This window comes from Pituophis catenifer, unplaced genomic scaffold, assembly GCF_029215685.1.
Source record: "Pituophis catenifer annectens isolate HBS135680 unplaced genomic scaffold, rPitCat1.0.hap2 SCAF_17, whole genome shotgun sequence".
Taxonomy (NCBI): domain Eukaryota; kingdom Metazoa; phylum Chordata; class Lepidosauria; order Squamata; family Colubridae; genus Pituophis; species Pituophis catenifer.
In genome coordinates this window covers 8,350,055-8,372,406 of record NW_027256897.1, presented here as the reverse complement: position 1 = coordinate 8,372,406, position 22,352 = coordinate 8,350,055, and the positions used below count along the sequence as shown (strand labels likewise).

At 45.4% G+C, this 22,352-nt stretch overlaps 1 protein-coding gene across 1 annotated transcript in view; it reads right to left on the bottom strand.

Moving 5' to 3' along the window:
• Positions 1-15,064, bottom strand: part of GSN (gelsolin) — a 47,556-nt gene extending 32,492 nt beyond the window's left edge. Inside the window, exon 1 of the mRNA XM_070955774.1 lies at positions 14,970-15,064. The gene's annotated coding sequence lies outside the window, so the exon portion shown is untranslated. The remainder of the gene's footprint in view (positions 1-14,969) is intronic.
• Between the last annotated feature and the right edge of the window lie 7,288 nt (positions 15,065-22,352).

Genomic DNA, 22,352 nt, shown 5'->3' with positions numbered 1-22,352 from the left:
CGGCAGTCATTCACTTAACAACGGTGGCAAGAAAGGTCGTAAAAGGGAGCAAAATGAATATCTCACTCAGCCACCCGTGTCTCTCTTAGCAACAAAAATTCGGGGCTCAATTGTGGCCGTAAGTCGAGAACTACTGTAGTTTGAAACAGGAGAAGGGCAGCCTTTTTAATGGGGAATATCGGGAGCCCGTTCCCCCGCAGCCTTCGGAGCTGGAATTACAGCTGGAATAGATTTTTCCTTCTCTTGTTGGGTTTTCCTTCCCCCTTCTCTCGGTCGGGTGGAAAAAAAAAATCCACAAAAGTAGTTTGTTGAAACGATGCGTCTCTAGGGCTTGCTGACAAACTCCTAATATGGGCAAGAGACGGCCTTCTCTGCTCCTCTGTCCAAAAGGCTGGAGATGCTGATGCTGTTGTGGTTAGAGCCCAAGAATTGGCCTGGCTTTTCGTGAAGAAGTTTGAGAAGTGATTTTTCAGCAACGAGGAAGTTTGATGGGGAGCAGAAAAGGGCCTTTTCGTCGCCGTGATAGACAAACTGCGGAAGGGCTGCGAGGAAACAGCCCTTTGAATCACCAAGAGGTTGGCCGTAGTAGTCTTCAGGGATTGCTAGTTTCCTTCCTTTCGATCAGATTCCGGTGGGGTGGGGGATAACTTCCGTGTCTCGTTGCCTTCAACCTCTTGTAGGAGTTGAACTGTGTTTGGGTGTCTACTTAGGTTCTCCCTTCCTATAAGAGCGGGGATTGTCTTCCTATCAACCCCTTGTGGATCTTTGATGGATCAAACAATCCATTAAAGAGGGCATCTCATCCAAAAAGTATTGCAAGCTCATCCTTGCAAAATAGGAAGGGCCGGAAGAGAATTATCTCCTTCTCCTTGTCCTTCACCCTCTTCCTTTTCTTAACCACCTGACATTGTGATTAAGACCAGGTCATAAAGCAGGAGATAAAATGGAAAAGTGAATGGAAAAAGCTAAGTAGATAGATGGGTGTCTCCTTCCAGACTTCCAGATCAAGAGGAAGCTCCTCCTCTTCCTCTTCCTTCATTCCTCTTCCTCACCTCCTCTTCCTCCTCCATGCAAACCCTCTATAAGAGCCTGTAGTACAGTGGACTAAAGCACTGTTATTAACATCTGCTGCTTGCAATTACTGCAAGTTCAAATCTCACCAGGCTCAAGGTTGACTCAGCCTTCCATCCTTTCAAAGGTAGGTAAAATGAGGACCCAGATTGTGGGGGCAATAAGCTGACTTTGTATAAATATACAGATGGATGAAGGCTATTGCTTAACGCATTGTCAGCCGCCCTGAGTCTCCGGAGAAGGGCAGCATATAAATCAAATTAAAAAAAAAAAATGCCACTCCAACTCTGTAAGTAGTTGTTTCTGTTTCTTCTTCTTCTTCTTCTTCTTCTTCTTCTTCTTCTTCTTCTTCTTCTTCTTCTTCTTCTTCTTCTTCTTCTTCTTCTTCTTCTTCTTCCTCCTTCTTCCTTCTTCTTCCTTCCTCCTCTTCTCCTTGTTCTCCTCCTCCTCCCATATTTCTCCTCCGCCGCCTCCTCCTATCTCTTAGCTATCAAGAAACTCTCCTATACAATTACTAATTTTAGCACAAAAACTTGTCCAGCTGCCTGTGTATAATCCCCGATACCTCCTAGTTCATAATAGCTGTTTTTATTTTCTATGTTGTTTTGCAAGTACACAGAATGCTTCTGTCCCGGAGACAAACTCCTTGTGCGTGTAACTACGCAGTTGGCCAAATAAACTATTCTATTCTTCTAAGTCTCAGAAGATTTTTCTCTATATATAATTTTCCTTTCTCTCTGCCTCCTTCTATGCCATACCTTCCTTCTCACAGTGTAATTCTTGGGCGTTAAGAGCCAGCCTGTCCCTCCCCAAATCACTTTGGCTTTGTCTGTAACTTTAAATAGTTGCCAGCCTTGGATCTCTTAATGGCTTTGAAATAGTTCTTTCCCCCACGAAGGCTTTGGCAGCCTGACCTTGTGCAAGTTAGAAGGCCAATCTTAACTCTGCATCCGGCCAACACAGGAGAAAACTACCAGTCCTCAAGATTTAGTGGGCACAATTGGAAAGGAGTAAATATTTGATGAAGACAAAAGTTTGCTCTTCATTATTGTCACTGTTTTCATTGGGGATGATGAAAGGACACAACTGAAGGAATCACATTTTTTTAAATCTAATTTTTCCTGTTTGGTGAGGGTTTGCCTAACTAGATTATGGGATTAATCGGTCAATTTTTTTCTGGATTTGCACAACGCCCTCGGATTATAAACTACTCCAGTGGGTCTAAATTCACACAAAATTCACACATCAGGCCCCACGCTAACTAAATCTAGCATGCCGTGTCAATGCATCTGCTAGGTACCTTTCATTCAGCTGATCGGTTTTGCAGTCGCACTCACAAGTTACTAGTCCACAGTGCTTCTTCTATCCTGCTTGTGGGACGGAATCCTGCTTTCTGCTATCCTGCTTGAACCCAACCTCTATGACTCTGTGTCTGTGTGGACATGACCTGAGGAATAGAGTAGAGTAGAGTAGAGTAGAGTAGAGTAGAGTAGAGTAGAGTAGAATAGAATAGAATAGAATAGAATAGAATAGAATAGAATAGAATAGAATAGAATAGAAGAGTTGGAAGGGTCCTTGGAGGTCTTCTAGTCCAACCCCCTGCTTAGGCAGGAAACCCTACACCACCATCAAGGAGTCCTTGATGCTCTCTGAACTTGGTTGAATAAGACTTTTCCAGTCAGGAAATGGTGAAATCTAAGCTTGCATGGTTCATGAATGGCAAATAAATGTCTTTTGATGCTACCGCTAAAAAGCCGGTATAAATTGCTAAGGTACCATGTGTGTTTGACCAAGCAGGATAGAAGAAACACTGTGGACTAGTAACTTGTGGGTGCATTTGCAAAACGAATGACTAGACCAATTAATTTGAAGTTGATTATCTTTGGATATAATTATATTTAATCATGTATTTATTTATTGTTTTGGTACTCATGCATTATTTTAATCTGGGCTAGGTAAAACGTTGGTCTCCAGAGGCTAGCTTGCAACCCTCAAGAGGCCACAGGATTTAGGGATGTTAGGATCCAATATAGGTAGTCCTCGACTTAAGGCCACCATTGAGCCCCCAAATTTCTGTTCCTGAGACATTAGCTAAGCGAGTTGTGCCCATTTTACAGCCTTTCTTGCCACTGTCGTTAAGTGAATTGCCGGCGGCGGTAAGTCAGTGACACGGTTGTTAAGCGAATCTGGCTTCCCCCGTTGAATTTGCTGGTCACAAAAAAGGGGATTGTGGGACACTGCGGCTGTCGTAAAGATGAGCCAGTTGCCAAGCGGCTGAATTTTGCTTGTCTGACCGCAGGGACGCTACGGTCGTTAAGTGTGAAAAATGGCCCTAAGTTCCCCTTTCCCCCCCCCTCCCCAGTGCCATTGTAACTTTGAACCGTCACTAAATGTATGTTGAGGACTGGCAGGTCTTACTATAAGGGCTGTTGCAAACAGATAACAAGGAACGCTTTTGAGTCTTCCCCAATGCTTTTAATAGCTCGTATGTTGCGAAATCAGCTGTGAGAAGCCTCACCCAAGAGCTGCAGAAGAAGGCTATAACGCTGATGGTGAAGGGACCCCAGCAGGATCTCCTTCAAAGGATGGGATGGAAGACAGCTACGGAGACTCAGCTGAAGCTTCCCAACCTCCTGCGCCGTGTGGAGGAAGCCAGAGATCCATCAGCCACTCCCGAGTTTAAAATGGTTTTTTTCTGTCGGTGGAAAGATCAGACGGCAAAGGGAAGCGTTTTGAAAAACAGAGAAATAAAATAGATCAGGAAGTGTAGAGTTTCGACCTCGTACACTGCCGGAGTTATCTGCCAGAGGATGTGGTGAGAACCACATGGCTGGTTTTGAAACTATCAAGAATGAGAGATCCTCGTCACGAGAAGGTTCGAACTTCCACAGAAAGTGGCGGAAATATTGGGAAGAGCAGGCACTGTGACCAGAGTTGACCATCGCCTGGATATCCTGAAACTGTCGTGGCCCGCTAGCGGCCAGCGGAGCCGGTGGCAGATTCAGACAGCGAGGAGGTTGGGGAGGAACATGGGCCAGTCCTGGAGTCTGGGGAAGGCTCTGAGGAGGGCTCTGCGTCAGAGGCAGAGAGGGAGCCAGGGCCGTCTGACAGTTGTCAGCTGCCTTTGGAGTCGGACATCAGTGGGGCAGAAGGACAGCTGGATCCTGTTCCCAGTGTGCACATACGCAGAGCTGGCAGGAGAAGGGAACAGCTAAGGAACAAGGGTCGACTCAGGAGTAAAGCCACAGGTGGACGGTGAATGACCTCTCTTATAGGGAATAAAAGAGGAGCGAAAGGGGAGGGGAGTTTGCAGGAGACAATTAGTTCGCTTAATTGGTTCGTGACTCTCCGAGACTTCTTGCCAAGTTTTGAAGATATTGGCCTGGCAGCTCTCCAAGCCAGATAAGGTCTGTGAGTGTAAATTCTCCCTTGAAGGACATTGCTGGATTTGAATGAGAGGAATTCACAGTAACTTAACAAAAAGGGGGTTTTATCAGGACAAGGAGTCTGTTTTATGCTCTTGGGAAGCCTACGTCAGAACAGAAACTTCTTCAATTCTATCAGAAACTTCTTGAATGAGATGCGAAATGTCTTCAAGCAAAAACGAAGTCCACCTGCCTTTTGAAAAAGCACCTTTGGGACAACCGTGACCTGGATGACTGAGACTCTCCATAGACACCATCGCCTAGATCTTCTCTTTCTTGGTTGTCCACTTTGAGAAACAGGGCAAGAAAAGGCCATTCTTACCTTCAGATTTTCCCATCCAGCCTTATCTCCTATTTTTCAGAAGAGACGGGTCATTTCCACTTCAAAATTGTCCACGACTCATCCTCAGCTTAGTTTGAAGGAACATCTAGAGAACATCTACACCGCATTTGGTTCAATTTGGAGATCCAGTGGGGATCCCTGGTCCACTTGATTTGGGAATTTATTTAATTATTAGATTTGTTTGCTGCCCTTCAAGGCAACTCATACATCATTACCCTTCTTGGTGTGTGAAGCTCTCAGTTTCTGAGGCTGTCAGATCCAACAGGAAGAGGTAGTCCACCAAGAAGTCAACAGTTGTTGTGGTGACCAAAACTGAATGCTGTATTCCAGGTGTGGCCCTACGATAAAAGGAGAGTCAGGGTATCCATTCGTTGTGTCCAACCTCCGCCTGTCTTAGGGGGGAAGAACAGGAGAGAGGAGACCAAGATTGGGTTCCAGGTTCTCCAGGAGCCATGGATCCACTGGATGAGCTCCACTAAGCATTTAGAATAGACTAGAAATAGAACAACATAGTTGGAAGGGACCTTGGAGGTCTTCTAGTCCAACCCTGCTTTCCCCCAGGAAACCCTACACCACTTCAGACAAATGGTTATCCAACATCTTCTTAAAAGCTTCCAGTGTTGGAGCATTCACAACTTCTGGTGGCAAGTTGTTCCACTGGTTAATTGTTCTAACCATCAGGAAATTTCTCCTTAATTCTAAGTTGCTTCTCTCCTTGATTAGCTTCCATCCATTGCTTCTTGTCCTGCCCTCAGGTGCTTTGGAGAATAATTTGACTCCCTCTTCTTTGTGGCAGCCCCTGAGATATTGGAAGACTGCTATCGTGTCTCCCCTAGTCCTCCTTTTCATTAAACGAGACATACCCAGTTCCTGCAACCGTTCTTCATATGTTTTAGCCTCCAGCCCCCTAATCATCTTTCTTGCTCTACTCTGCATTTTTTCTAGAGTCTCCACATCCTTTTTACATCGTGGCGACCAAAACTGGATGCAAGATTCCAAGTGTGGCCTTACCAAGGCCTTATAAAGCGGTATTAACACTTCGCGTGATCTTGATTCTATCCCTCTGTTTATGCAGCCTACTTATTTATTATTTATTTATTTATTTATTTATTTATTTATTTATTTATTTATTTATTTATTTATTTATTTATTTTCATATTTCTATGCCGCCCACTCTCCAAGGACTCTGGGCGGCTTACACCAAAGACAGTATACTAAATAGCATAATTGCCCCCTAACAATCTGGGTCCTCCTTTTACCCACCCTCGGAAGGAGGGAAGGCTGAGTCAACCTTGAGCCGGTGAGATTTGATCGGCTGATCTGCTGAACTAGCAGTCAGCTGAAGTAGCTGCAGTACTGCACCCTAACTACTGCACCACCTCCGCTCCACAGCCTAAAATTGTGTTGGCTTTTTTGGCAGCTGCTGCACACGGCTGGCTCATATCTAAATGGTTGTCCACTAGGACTCCAAGATCCCTCTCACAGTTACTACTATTGAGCAAGGTACCACCTATACTGTACCAGTAAGTATATTTGACCAATAAAACAACTCCACAGTTGCGTTTTCTTTAGGCAGGGTAGAATTTATGGATCTCACTATCCCATATGACCACAAAGAGCTGCTGGCAGGCAGAGGAATCAATCAATACATTGAGATCTGAAGACATGTCAACATCAATTGAGAAAGAGAGAGGAGAAGGGGTCCTGTTCTCTGACATCCATCCTCTTTGGGGGGTTTCCCCCCCCTAAAAATTTCCCACCCTCTTCCCAAGGAAGATCCCTCAATTCATGCAAAGGAGGCAGGTTGTGGAAAAAGAAACTGGGACTTAGATGATCCCCGGAGGAGAAATATATAAGAGAGGAGAAGGGGGGCAAAGGACGCAGGGAAGAGAAGGTGGGAAGAAGATATCCATGGTTAGCAAAGTTGGATCGGTTCATGGCATCCAGAGAGAGAAAAAGGCAGGTTAAACATTCCAAGCAATGGATTGAAAAAAATCAGATCTTGACTTCCTACCTTGGCGTCTTTCACACATGTCATCCCCATAAGTATTTTTTTTTTTATAAACACTCTCTCCCTAGGAAACATTTTAAATAGGGTTTAGAATGGCTGCATTTCAAGGCACAAAAACAACAATAACACAAAACTTTGCAGTTGTCTTCATTTAAAAACAAAAAAAAAAATAAGAGAGAGAGAGAGAGAGAGATTTTTCTCTCCCTCCCCCACTTTGGAACACATGATCTGGAAAGAAGAGGCGGTGAAAACAAAAAAAGAGAGGAAAAAAACACACTTTCCATAACATCTGGCAGGGGGAGGGAATAAAATTGACAGTAAACACAGCTTTAAATCAAAAAGCCCATTCACATTGCTGGTACTAATGAAGTCTGGAGCTATTTTTACCAGCTTTGGGCAAAATGCCCGTGTCGGTCATACTGGCAGAAGGGAAGAAAAAAAAGTTTGCCAGTCAAACTCCCCATCAGCAGTTTCATCCTGTCAGCTGCTTCGGCTGGGCCAGAAAGAAAAAAGCCTAAAAAATACTGCAATTTTTCTGTGAGGTTATTGCAGCTTTCTCTTTCCACAAAATGCTTTTTTTCTCTGTTTCTTTTTCTGCCCGTCTCTCAATCTCTCTCTATTTTTCATCTCTGCCTCTATCTATCTATCTATGTGTCTGTCTATCTGTCTGTCTGTCTGTCTGTCTTTCTATCTATGCATCCATCCATCATCCATCCATCATTCTCTTTCCCTTTCTTTCTGTCTTTCTCTCCTCATCTCTCAATCTCTCTTTCATCTCTATTATCTTTCTATTTCTAACCCTCTTTCTCTCTCTTTCACTCATCTCTCAACCTCTCTCTCTTTCATCTCTATTATCCATCTTTCTATCTTTCTATTTCTATCCCTTTCTCTTTCCCTTTCCCTCTCTCTCACTCACCTCTCAATCTATCTTTCTTTCTTTCTTTCTTTCTTTCTTTCTTTCTTTCTTTCTTTCTTTCTTTCTTTCTCTCTCTCTCTTCCTATCTATCTATCTATCTATCTATCTATCTATCTATCTATCATCTATCTATCTATCTATCTATCTATCTATCTATCTATCATCTATCTATCTATCTATCTATCTATCTATCTATCTATCTATTTTTCTCTTTCTGGTTTGGGTAATAAAACACCTGCAAAAAAGCAACCAAGCTCAGAAAGCACCAAGGACCCTACAGTCTTCCTCCTCCTCCTCCTCCTCCTCCTCCTCCTCCTCCTCCTCCTCCTCCTCCTCCCTGTGACCCCCACCCCCTTCTAGCACTGATGATATTACCTAATTAGGGTCATGAAACATCTGCAAAAAAAACCACCAAGCTCAGAGAGCACCAGGGATCCCTCGTTTCAACCCTGAGCTGCAAATATTCTCCTTTAGCCGTTACCCTTGGGCTCACAGAACCTCCTTCCTCCCACCCCTACGGATGCATTCATCCTTCCCTTTCTGTGTTCTCCTGCTTTTCCTCCCCTGGAATTTACAGCCGCAGCCACCTCCCCCCCCCTTCCCTGCTTCACCATTCGGCTTTTCCAGGGAAGCAAAGCCAGCTGGGTATTTGAGCCACAGCTTGCCACGTGGGGCAGACACTGCCGCTGTGAAAGTTCAGTGTCCTGCCCTGAACAAACGTCAGCCAGGAATTAAGCCCCGGACTGGGAGAATGCAGCTTCTCAGCTAAAATCCACATTCCAGAAGCCACTTCTTGATCCTGGAGTGAAAAAAAAAGTCTCTATGAGACAAACCAGATCTGCCAAGCACATCCAAAGCAATTCACCATCCCTACATACAGGCAGTCCTCGATTTATGACCACAATTGAGCCCAAACTTCTCACCAAAGTTTATACCCTCAATTCTCAGCACCTTTGTCAAGAGTGCTGTGTAGATGGAAGCTGCCAGGATTTTGGACTGTTTACAGATACAAAATTTGTATCACACATACAAAGATGTTGAGACTCTAGAAAAAGTGCAGGGAAGAGCAACTAAGATGATTAAGGAACTGGAGGCTAAAACAAAAGATGAACTGGGTATGTCTAGCTCTAAAAAAAGAGAAGGACTAGGAGGTGACATAATAGCATCTTCCAATATTTGAGGGGCTGCCCCAAAGAAGAGGGAGTCAAGCTATTCTCCAAAGCACCTGAAGGTAGGACAAGAAGCAATGGGTGGAAACTCATCAAGGAGAGAAGCAATTTAACTTATTAACACAGCTGCCTGCAATTTACTGCTGGTTCGAATCTCTCCAAGGCTCAAGGTTGACTCAGCCTTCCATCCTTTCTAAGGTAGGTGAAATGAGGACCCAGTTTGTGGGGGCAATAAGCTGACTTTGTATAAATATACAAAAGGATGAAGGCTATTGCTTAACGCATTGTAAGCCGCCCTGAGTCTCCGGAGAAGGGCGGCATATAAATCAAATTAAAAAAAAATAAAAAAAATTTAGAACTAAGGTGAAATTTCCTGACAGTTAGAACAATTAACCAGTGGAACAACTGGCCTCCAGAAGTTGTAAACGCTGCAACACTGGAAGTTTTTAAGAAGAGGTTGGATAACCATTTGTCTGAAGTGGTGTAGGGTTTCCTGCCTAAGCAGGGGGTTGGACTAGACGACCTCCAAGGTCCCTTCCAACTCTGTTATTCTAATATACTCCAATGGGATAGGGTTTTTTTTTCCCATGCTCTCAGGTTGGGATGCAAGTGGAAAACTCAATTTGGGAAAAGTGAAGAGGTCCAAATTGTCTAACGAATTCCAGAGAGGACTTGGTTGATTATTGGACTTGTGCCGTCTGATTTCTCCGCTTAATAGAGCAAATATTGAAAAATCACAAGCCATTCAATGGGCGTGTGCTGCCAAGCACACTATGATTCACGCTGCCTTTTTCCTTCCTCTTGGGATTTAAACCGAAGAAAATTCACAGCTGCTTCTTTGGAGAGCAGCCAGGAACGAATGGGCCCGCGGGCAGGGAAGGAGGGCTCGGATTTAGACGCGTTTCCAGTTTTTTCCAATTGAAACCAGTTTGCCCTCGGTAAATTTGGAGTTCTAATAGGATTCTATGAATTCCGCTTCCTTTCTGTGTGGAAAACCACCGGGGGCGGGGGGGGGGGTAAAGAGAATTCTCGTTCTGCTTTTCGAAAAGCATTGATTTCCCCTTTCTTTAAATTGTCTGCTTGTGTCTTCATCATCGCAGGCGGACAATCTAAATGAGCGCTGATGATGTTATCTACAGTCCCTTGGGAGTTGGGCGGGATAGAAATGGGACTAAATAAATAAATAAATAAATAAATAAATAAATAAATAAATAAATAAATAAATAAATAAATAAATAGTTTGGTAATGAAATGTCTGCAAGAAAACCACCAAGCTTGAGAGCATCAAGGATCTCACCATTTATTTATTTTTTTTAAATTTGATTTATATGCCGCCCTTCTCCGGAGACTCAGGGCGGCTGACAATGCGTTAAGCAATAGCCTTCATACTTTTGTATATTTTATACAAAGTCAGCTTATTGCCCCCACAAACTGGGTCCTCAATTTACCTACCTTAGAAAGGATGGAAGGCTGAGTCAACCTTGAGCCTGGCAAGATTCGAACTTACTAATTGCAGACAGCTGGATTAAAATACAATGCAATAGTCTGCTGAGCTATCCAGGCTCCTCCTCCTCTCCCTCCTCCCCCTCTCCCTCCTCTCTACAAACCCCGTACCCTTCTAGCACTGATGATACTACCTAGTTGGGTCACGAAACGTCTGCAAGAAAACCGCCAAGCTCGGAGAGCACCAAGGACCCACCATCCTTTTCCTCCTTCCTCTTTCTCCCCCACTCCACAAACCCCACTCCCTTCTAGCACTGATAATGTTATCTAGTTGGGTCATGAAACGTCTGCAAGAAAACCACCAAGCTTGAAAGCATCAAGGATCCCATCATTCTCTTCCTCCTCCTCCTCCTCCCCTTCCTCCTCCCCCACTTCCTCCTCCCCCTCGCCCTCCTCCTCCTCTCTACAAACCCCACTCCCTTCTAGCACTGATGATGCTACCTAGTTGGGTCATGAAACATCTGCAAGGAAACCAACCAGATCAGAGAGCCACCAAGGACCTCACAATTCAACCCTGAGCTATAATCATTCTCTTCTCTTGTATCTTGCATACTCCTTCATATATAAACTGTCTAACGTGCCTTCTTGGGTAATCGGGATTTCTGTTTCAAAACATATAGTCATGTTTTCCTGGTACACAAAGAAGAGGCAGGGCTGGGCGTGTGAATCTGTCGATCCGAGATGGGGGATTATTGACTATCGACATGGTTATGCATCTGCTCTGCCCAAACAGCTGCATGACTCACCCTGGAGCGGTCCTCCCTTCCCTCTTTCTCTCTCTGGTCTGTTACAGCTAGTTCAACTCACTTCAGCTCCCGAAGCTATGTTCACACAAGACACTTGTGCGCATTAGACCCAAACAGGGGTGAAATCCAGCAGGTTCTAACAGGTTCTGGAGAACCCATAGCGGAAATTTTGAGTAGTTCGGAGAACCGCCAAATGCCACCTCTGGCTGGCCCCAGAGTAGGGTGGGAATGGAGATTTTGCAGTATCCTTCCCCTGGAGTGGGGTGGGGATGGAGATTTTGCAGTATCCTTCCCCTGGAGTGGGGTGGGAATGGAGATTTTGCAATATCCTTCTCCCAGGAGGGGAGGGAATGGGGATTTTGCAGTAACCTTCCCCTGGAGTGGGGTGGGGATGGAGATTTTGCAGTATCCTTCCCCTGGAGTGGCGTGGGAATGGAGATTTTGCAGTATCCTTCCCCTGGAGTGGGGTGGGAATGGAGATTTGGCAATATCCTTCCCCCAGGAGGGGAGGGAATGGGGATTTTGCAGTATCCTTCCCCTGGAGTGGGGTGGGAATGGAGATTTTGCAATATCCTTCTCCCAGGAGGGGAGGGAATGGAGATTTTGCAGTAACCTTCCCCTGGAGTGCGGTGGGAATGGGGATTTTGCAGTATCCTTCCCCCAGGAAGGGAGGGAATGGGGATTTTGCAGCATCCTTCCCCTGGAGTGGGGTGGGGATGAAGATTTTGCAATATCCTTCCCCTGCCACGTCCACCAAGCCACGCCCACAGAACCGGTAGGGAAAAATTTTTGGATTTCACCCCTGGACCCAAAGCTAGCACAATACCCAAAGGGCTTTTCACAAGACCCTGATTTTAGTTGCCTGCTAAGACCGATTTGACGTTTTTTTTTGTTTAAGGTGCTCCGATGTGTTGGGCTAACCGGGAGAATGGGGTTAATTCAGTAAGCCAATCTGCAATTGTTAAAAAAAAAAGTTGAAGCAATGAGCAACGACAGCTCCCTGGTTCGCACTGGGCCCGTTTTAGGGCTGCAACTCTAACTCTTATTTGTCTTGCCAGAAACCCAATCATCAAATCATGCTATAAAAAGAATCTCGTCTAGAGCCCGGGGAATGCGACGGATTAATATACAGAAAGCCCCGAAAGATATCAGCTCCTGGGCTGACGTGGTGTCATGACGATGTTCCTAAAACATTCAGTCATTCATTCAGAACCACCCGAAGGAAAATATTCAGTTTTTTTTTTTTTTAAAGGCAATGGGCTTTTCTAAAATATTCTCATGTCCGAATCTTTGTAAAATAATTCAAAAGACCAAAAAAGAGGCAGATGAGTCTGGTAGTTGAAGGCACTGGGCTAGAAACTAGGTAGCTGTGAGTTCTAGTGCAGACGTAGGCATCGATGCCAGCTGGGTGACTTTGGGCCAATCACCAGGAGACTGGGAGTTCTAGTCCCGCCTTAGGCATGAATGCCAGCTGGGTGACTTTGGGCCAATCACCAGGAGACTGGGAATTCTAGTCCCGCCTTAGGCATGAATGCCAGCTGGGTGACTTTGCACCAATTACCAGGAGACGGTGAGTTCTAGTCCCACTTTAGGCATGAATGCCAGCTAGATGATTTTGGGCCAATTACCAGGAGACTGGGAGTTCTAGTTCCCTATTAGGCATGAAAGCCATCTAGATGACTTTAGGCCAATCACCAGGAGACGGTGAGTTCTAGTCCCGCCTTAGGCACGAAAGCCATCTAGATGACTTTAGGCCAATCACCAGGAGACGGTGAGTTCTAGTCCCGCCTTAGGCACGAAAGCCATCTAGATGACTTTAGGCCAATTACCAGGAGACGGTGAGTTCTAGTCCCACCTTAGGCATGAAAGCCAGCTGGGTGACCTTGACCCAGTCCATCTCTCTCTCAGCCCAACCTTCCTCACAATGTTGCTTGTTGTGGGAGAAAATAGGAGGAAGGAATATTATCTACGATCACTTCCTTGAAAATACTAGGTATGCGCGCGGCCCTGAGTTATTAATAAAAATAATTAAGTGGGCGGGAGCAGGATATAAAGGTTAGGTTTACTGTGCAGAATAACTACTTGTTAGTCAGTTGCAAAATGCACATAGATTTACTTTTCTTTTTTTGGCAAGCAACATAGTAGCTACTATGTGTTGTATACGCTGTGATAAGAGAGATAAGAGAACTAAATTCAGCCCTATCATCACAAGTCCCCAATATAACCTTTGCATCCTTCAGAATCCAGTTAATTCTACCGAAGCCCCTTCCGCTGAATATTTGCAACCTGACATCATTTGCTTAGTGTTGGTGCAGAAAGCACAGGAGCAGGACTTAAGAGGAAAGGTGGCAACCTTTCATCTAGATGCAATTTGTCATTCAGTCACACACCAATAAATCCCCTCTGGCTGTTATAAAAAACTAAGGTTTTTTTTCTCCCCTGGATTGACAAAATTTCACTCCAGGCAGCGAAACTGCGCAAAGGGCTTTAGGAAAACTTGTGCAAAGATTTCACAACAGGTTTTGACTACTATTTAAAAACAAACAAACAAACACCCCTCTTTGAAACATTCAGGTGTTCCTTAGGTGTTGCAATTCTACCATCCAAATTCAGGATTGGATGAGTCTTATTATTATTATTTAAATTAAAGACAAAGGTTTTTTTTTTTTTTTTAAATTCTCTCTCTCTTGAAGCTGGAAACTTTTGAGGTCACTTACATATTTCAGCCCTGACCTTTTGGAAGAATTAAATAATAATAATAATCTAATCTTGGCTATTGGTCCTAGCCTAGTTGGTGAAATTGTCCTGAATTGGAAGGTGAGCATCTCTGACTTTTCAGCTTGGGGGTGGGAACTCTTGTGGTTTATTTAGAGTCTGCATTCGTCCCTTCCCCTTTTTTAAAATTCCAAACTTTGGGGAAAATGCCATGGGAGGGAGGGAGGGAGGGAGGGAGGGAAGGAAGGAAGGAAGGAAGGAAGGAAGGAAGGAAGGGAAGGGAAGGGAAGGGAAGGGAAGGGAGGGAGGAAAGAAGGAAAGAGAGGGAGGGAGGACAGGGAGGAGGGAGGGAGGGAAGGAGGAAAAGGAGGAGAAGGATGGAAGGAAAGAAGGAAAGAAGGAAAGAGAGGGAGGGAGGGAGAAAGGAGGACAAGGAGGGGGGAGGGAAGGAGGAAAGAAGGAAGGAGAAGAGGGAAGAAAGGAAGGAAGGAAAGAAAGAGGGAAAGAAGGAACTCCTCTCCTCCTCAGTCAAACTAGTGCTGGGTTCCACCGACACCCCCCAACTTTCCAGCCTCCAATACCGGATTGGGCTCTCAAAACCGGACAGGCACCGGAGCGCTCCTTTAGCAAAGGATCCCACCTACACGCCGGCTTTTCTTTTCTTTCTTTCTTTCTTTCTTTCTTTCTTTCTTTCTTTCTTTCTTTCTTTCTTTCTTTCTTTCTTTCTTTCTTTCTTTCTTTCTTTCTTTCTTTCCAGGCTACCCGGCGCCTCCCGGATCTCCCCCTCCCTCGCGCGCCTCCCCCCAATGCCACACATCTTCGGCCTCTCCCCAACCCCCCCTCCCCAAAATCTCTCCATCTCGCTCCCCTCCTCCACCCCACCCCGCCCCCGCTTCCTCTCCTCCTTGGTGGGGCTACAGCCGCGGCTCCCAAGCTTTGCGGGCTCGGAGAAGGAGCCCAGCCGCAGCCAAAGCGCAGCGCCCCATCGGAAAGTGGGGGGGCGCCTCTCCCCCCCAACTTCCCCACTGGGTCTCCCCAGTTTTTTTTTTTTTTTCCTCCTGGGATCCTACCTAGCTGGGCAGTGGATGAATCCAAGAGCGGCTCTGCGAGAATCCCAGGCGGTGGAGACGGCAGAGAAAGGGAGAAAGATCCGGCTGGGGTTGAGCTGGGATGGGATGGGCTGGACTGGGAGGGGTCGGGCCGAGCCCCCCCCTCCCTCTTCTCTTCCCCCGCCCTGCGCTCCGCCCTGCGCTTCCAGAGGCTGCAGGCCACGCAGAAGCAACTCCGGGGAGGAGGACCGGCGATGCTTCGACTCCGCCCGCTCCGTTTGCAAAGCGGGTTGGCTCGCGCGTAAAGCTGGTTTAGCTGGGATGGGGAACGAGCTACCCATGGAAGTAAGGAGCAATTCATCACTTGGCTTCAGAAGTTGTGGGTGCTCCATCACTGGGAAGACATTGCACAGCCGTTTGTCTGAAAATAGGCTTCCCTGTTAGACTAGAATAGGGAGTCGGCAACCTGGGGCTCTGGAGCCGTATGTGGCTCTGCTGCGGTTCCATACCCGTCACAACCACCAATGTGTGACACCCATCCGCTTGTGATTTATTGAGCTTTTCAACCCCCGGTAGGCCAACCGTGGATAAATCCAAGAAAAGAAAAGTTTCGGAAGAAAACAGAACGTTTAATTCAACTACAGATGCTAGTTTTGTGGCCGCTCAAGAAATAGTCAGGTACGGGACAGGTTTTGTGGCTCCCGGTGTTTTCTTTTCCGTGGGGAAACAGGTCCAAGTGGCTCTTTTGAGTGTTGAAGGTTGCAGATCCCTTGGACTAGAAGACCTCCAAGGTCCCTTCCAATTCTGTTATTATCCTATAACCAATTATCAATTAATAATCAATTAACCCATGGAACGGCTTGGCTTCAGAAATTGTGGGTGCTCCATCACTGGAAGTTTTCAAGAAGAAACAGGACAACCACAGGTCTGAAATGGTACAGGGTCTTCTGCTTGGGCAGGGGGTTGGAGTGGATGACCTCCAAGATCCCTTCCAGCTCTAGTTTGATTAATTGGTGTGCTCCAAAGCGTCAGAAGGCAGGACAAAGAAGCAACGGATGGAAAGTAACCAAGGAGAGAATCAGCCTAGAACTAAGGAGAAACTTCCAGACAGGGAGGACAATTAATTAATGGAATGGCTTCCCTCCAGAAGTTGTGGATGCTCTCCATCACTGGAGGTTTTTCAAAAAGAGATTGGACAACCATTTATCTGAGATGGTATAGCATTTCCTGCTTGAGCAGGGGGTTGGACTAGATGACCTCCAAGGTCCCTTCTTCCAACTCTGTTATTCTTTAATTCTGGATGTTATCCTACGCACATCAAGAACCCCACAGTTGGTGCCTGAGTTGCATGCAACTTCTCTAGTGAAGCCAGCTTGCCCACCCATCCACCCCTCTCCAAATTGGCTCCTTCCTTGGATACTGGGGTAGACTGCCCCTTGCAGGTGGAGATTTCTTTCACCCGCCCCACCCCTTTCTGAAAACGAGCCTCAAGGAAGGCAGTCCTACCCCAGGCTGATGTGTTTTTACACATGAGCACAAAAGTCAAGGTCGACTCAGCCTTCCATCCTTTCTAAGGTGGGTAAAATGAGGACCCGGTTTGTGGGGGCAATAAGCTGACTTTGTATAAAATATACAAAAGAATGAAGGCTATTGCTTAACGCATTGTAAGCCGCCCTGAGTCTCTGGAGAAGGGCGGCATATAAAAATAAATAAATAAATAAATAAATAAATAAATAAATAAATAAATAAATAAATAAGTAAGTAAGTAAGTAAGTAAGTAAGTAAGTATCCGTGTGTTTATTAACACGATGCCAAATTGAAGCATCCTTCTTCAACGGTGGACTTGTTCACAGGTTGTTCCTGGCCAGATGATTGCTTTTTTTCTACAGCCTTCTGCCCTCGAACTACAGTTCCCATCATCCTCAGTCACCGCGCTTTGACAGGTGATCGATTCACAGCTTGCCGAGATGGCTGGAGACCACGCTCTGGGCAAGAATCCTAACTGAAACATCTATCCGTCCATCTTCCGCTAGATTAGAACATCATAGGTAACCTGAGGATACCCTAGAGCGGAAAATTAAAATTCTACTTTTAACTAATTTTTAAATTGGGTGTTTTAAATTCTTGGGGTTTTAAATCTGAGCCGAAATTATGTAATAATTTTAATTATTTTTAACTGATGTTTGTCTTTGTGTTTTTAATAGGCTGTACACTGCCCTGAGTCCTTTGGGAGAAGGGCGGTATAGAAATAAATAAATTTATTTATTTATTTATTTATTTATTTATTTATTTATTTATTTATTTAACTAGCCTGACTAGGTGGCTCAGTGGCTAAGACACTCGTGGCTAAGCTCTTCGATCAGAAAAGTCGGCAGTTCGGCGGTTCGAATCCCTAGTGTGTGAGCAGGGGGTTGGACTAAATGACCTCCAAGGTCCCTTCCAACTCTGTTACTGTTACATATTCATCTGGCCCGTGTATCCCCAAAAATTGGTTTTTGTTCGGCCTTTCGCCATGCACTGTGTTCCAGTGTTTATTGGTGGCAGATGGAACGCTGTAAATACGTCTCGTTTTTATTTATTTATTTATTTATTTAAAAAAGCTTCCCTTTTTATGGTTAGCTTCAGAATATCGGAGGAAGAACTGGAGAGAGTTGGAAAGAGTGAGTCACTTCTCCAAAGAGGAAGGAAGGAAAGAAAGAAAGAGGATCCAACTTCAAAAGGAACTTTTCTGGAGGAACCGCATTGCAAGCCTAAGAATGGTGGGAAAAGCAGACAGATGTTCTCACATAAGGAAGAATATTTTGTGCCAGGCTAAAGGGCTTCTCCAAAGCGGATCACTCTTCATGACTCCCTTCATTAGATCTACCACACCCGACATTTAATATATTTAATATATTTAATATATGGCCATTTCTGGCTGCAGTGGCTGGAAATTGTAATTCGGTAGGGATGGATTATCATGCAGGACATCTATCTATGGGATGACCAAGTTTTGATGCCAGTCAGGTGTTGAGAAAGTGATGGGGCCGACAGCCATTAAACCAGTGTTTCTTAATCTTGGGAACTTGTAAAACAGGTGGACTTTAACTCCCAGAATTCCATAAGCCGGCACGCTGAGAATTCTGGGAGTTGAAGTTCATGCGTCTTTCTTAAAGAGAAATACTGCATTAAATTAATTTACCTCCCTGACAGGGGTGAAATCTAAATTTTTGCCCCTACCGGTTCTGTGGGCGTGGCTTGGTGGGCGTGGCAGGGGAAGGAAACTGCAAAATCTCCATGCCCACCCCACTCCAGGGGTAGGATACTGCAAAATCCCCATTGCCTCCCCACTCCTGGGGGAAGGGATATTGCAAAAAACTCCATTCCCTTCCCACTCTGGGGCCAGCCAGAAGTGGCATTTGCCGGTTCTCCGGACTACTCAAAATTTCCGCTTTTAAAAAAATTTTGAGACTCTAGAAAGAGTGTAGAGAAGAGCAAGAAAGAGGATTAGGGGACTGGAGGCTAAAACATATGAAGAACAGTTGCAGGAACTGGGCATGTCTAGTTTAATGAAGAGAAGGACCAGGGGAGACATGATAACAGTCTTCCAATATCTCAGGGGCTGCCCCAAAGAAGAGGGAGTCAAGATATTCTCCAAAGCACCTGAAGGCAGGACAAGAAGCAATGGGTGGAAACTCATCAAGGAGAGAAGCAACCTGGAACAAAGTAGGAATTTCCTGACAGTTAGAATCATTAATCAGTGGAACAACTTGCCTCCAGAAGTTGTAAATGCTCCAATACTGGGAGTTTTTAAGAAGATGTTGGACAACCATTTGTCTGAAGTGATGTAGGGTTTCCTGCCTAGGCAGGGGGCTGGACTAGAAGACCTCCAAGGTCCCTCCCAACTCTTCTATTCTATTCTATTCTATTCTATTCTATTCTATTCTATTCTATTCTATTCTATTCTATTCTATTCTATTCCATTCCATTCCATTCCATTCCATTCCATTCCATTCCATTCCATTCCATTCCATTCATTCTTACTCTGTTCTATTCCATTCCATTCCATTCCATTCCATTCCATTCCATTCCATTCCATCCCATCCCATCCCATCCCATCCCATCCCATCCCATCCCATCCCATCCTATTCTATTCTATTCTATTCTATTCTATTCTATTCTATTCTAAACGTAGACATACCCAATTCCTGCAACCGTTCTTCGTTTCACTAAATGCCGGGGAATCTTGTCCTGTTGGTTTCATTCGATAGGTGAAACACCCATCCAATTTGCACACCAGCCATAGGCAAATGTGCAGAGGACTCAATACAGCATTGTTCCTTCTCTGAAAAGTCTTTGTGTGCGTACGGCTCCATGAAGAAGGAGAATCTTTGGGGAACAACAATAGCTTTATTTGTCGAACCATTTCCGAGGCAACAACCAGTCTTTGTCCGACTATGGAAAATTAAATTGCACGAGTTTTGACTCCGCGGGCTCCAAAGAGCAATAGAAACCGCCCAGGACGGTTATATTGGCCTGAAAAATACACATTTTGGGATTGTTTTGAGAAATCAGGTTCTCAGATCAACTTGGAATGTCTTTGTCGTTATAGGTAATTTCACTTAAAAGGGATTTTTGACTATTTTGCACTCTTGTAACCAGTGCAGCATTCCCGCGATCACGTGATCAAAATTCAAACGCTTGGCAACTGATTCATATTTATGACGGTTGCCGAGTCCAGGGTGTGTCTCTCTCTCTGTGTGTGTGTGTGTGTGTCACATGATTCCCTTTTGCAACCTTCTGACAAGCAAAGTCAAGGGGGATGCCAGAGTGGCATAACAACCGTGTTAGTAACTCAACAGCAGTGGCCATTCGCTTAACGACGGGGGAAAGAATGGTCATAAAACGGGGCCAGGCTCACTTAACACCTGTCTTGCTAAGCCAGGGGTCTGCAACCTTAAATACTCAAAAGAGCCATTTGGACCCGTTTCCCACAGAAAAGAAAACACCGGGAGCCACAAAACCTGGGTGGGCGTGGCCAACCCGATGTCACTCACTTCCACCAGGCACATGACTGCCCCCTAGTCATGCCTACCCAGCTGGTCATTAGGGCAGAGAACCAGTTGTTAAAAAACACTGGGAACCACAAAATCCTTTTGACATATCTCTCTCTCCCCCCATCCCTCTCTCTCTCTGTATCTCTCTATGTCTCTCTCTCTCCCTCTCTCTCTGTATCTCTCTGTCTCTGCCCTGGCCGCTTCTCCATCCCCTGCCGTCGCCCTTACCTTCTCAGGCCAGGCGAGGAGCGACTGGAAGGGGAGGGCCAGCTGGTGGTGGGATCAGCTGACAGGGAGCCACAGCAGATGGTCCAAGGAGCCGCATGCGGCTCCAGAGCCGCAGGTTGCTGACCCCTGTGCTAAGCAATGGAAACATGGTTGAGTTTTGCACGGTGCATTAAACTGGCTACTATTCCAGGGGGAAGGCTAGGCTCCAGCAAAGGAATTTTATTACTCTTTTATGAATGGACATTTCATTATTTCTTCTCCCAAGGGACGCCTGCTTTACGTGGCTCCGAGTTCGAATCCTGCTCATGCCCTTGGCTGGATCAATGCAGCAATGAACATTTTATGAATAATAAATTTTTTTTTATTTCCCCCCCCCCCGGAGACACTCCCGCCCCCCCCAAAAAAACCTTGCCTATGGAGTGAACTTTCTTCTTTTTCTTTTGAGTTGTCCAGAAAACTTGCAGGCAGAAACAACTAGCAAAGGAATTCCCTGTTGAATGCAAGCTGAAGGGGAGGGGCTAAGAGAGTGGGCGGAGCCAGAACTTCGGACAGAGCTCCTCGACTTTTTTTAAAAAAATCATATTGTTTGTGTGTGTGGGGGGGGGGGTTATACCCGCCCATTTGGGAGGCTGGCTCCTCCCCTTTGGCTCCTCCTACCTGCGCATGCTTGATTCCCATGGAGTGCATCTTCCCCCTGAATTCAATGCAATTCAAGGCATTTGCATTCGCAAGTTGCAACAAGCTAGAAGATGATTTCGCACAACTGTGCAATCATCTTTTAAATGCCTAAGCAGCTAAAACTTTTTATTTATTTTATTCTCCTTTTAATGGGGAACGCAGGTTTCAAGGCACCCCCCCATCCCAACCATGGAGCAATGCTGCCATCTCGTGGCCAAGGAAAAGTGGTGCATTGCACTTTTTCCCCCCGTTTCTAAAAAAAAACTTATTTACAAAGCATTTCATGAATTTGAAAGCCTCCCCGAGGTCGGATTCTCACGAGTCTCCTCGCCTAGCGAGTGATTCACACGTGTTTGGGTTTTGCACGGTGCATTAAACTTGCCACTATCCGATTGCAAGGCGGCTAGGTCCCAGAAAAGGAATTAATTAATCGACTATTTTATTCTATCGTCTCCCAAGGGGCTCCTGCTTGATGCGGCTCGGAGTTCGAATCCTGCTCATGTCCTCGGCAGGATCATTGTATCAATAAACGCTTTGTGTGTTAAGCTTATGAATAATAAAATGATTTTTTTAATGTACTCCCTGAACCTCCTCCCCTCCAAAAACTTTGATTTAAGGAGTGGGCTAGCCTAGTATACTTGCAGGGAAAAATTCCACTAGTGAAGGAATTGCCTGTTGAATGCATGCTGAAGGGGAGGGGCTAAACGAGTGGGCGGAGCCAGAACCACTGCGGATGCATTTCCTCTACTTTTTAAAAAAATCTTTTTTTTTTTTTTTTTGCTGTGTGTTATACCCGCCCACTTCGGGGAACTGGCTCCTCCCACTTTAGCTTCCCCGTCTGCGCATGCTTGATTCTCATGGGAGTGCATCTCCCCCTGAATTCCAGCCACTTGGGGGTTGCAAAGGGAAGAAGCTCATTTTGCACAAGTGTGCAACATTCTTTGAATCAGTTTAAGCTTTTCTTTTAATTCTCCTTTTAAAGGGGAACGCAGGTTTGCAGGCCTCCCTTTCCCAACCGTGGAGCAATGCTGCCATCTCGTGGCGAGAGAAAAGTGGTGCACCCTGCATTTCTTTTCCGTTTCTTTTTCTTAAGTTTATTCATGAACCAGAAAGTCTCCCCTCCCTCCCCCCGAAGTCGGATTCACACGAGCCTCCTCGCCCAAACACGTGTTTGGGTTTTGCACGGTGCATTAAACTGGCTACTGCTAACTAACCCAATGCAGAAGGCTAGGCTCTAGCAAATGAATTCTTTTTAATGCGTTGTCGTTTTTATTAGATAGTCTCACAAGGGCTCCTGCTTGATGCGGCTCTGAGTTCGAATCCTGCTCATTAATGATCAGTTAATACATATTTTTATGTGTTAACTTTAGGAATAATAAACTTTTTTTAAATGCATGTCCTGGGACAGCCCTTCCCCCACACCCCCCCCAAAAAAGATCTTGACTAGGAAGTAATCAGCATT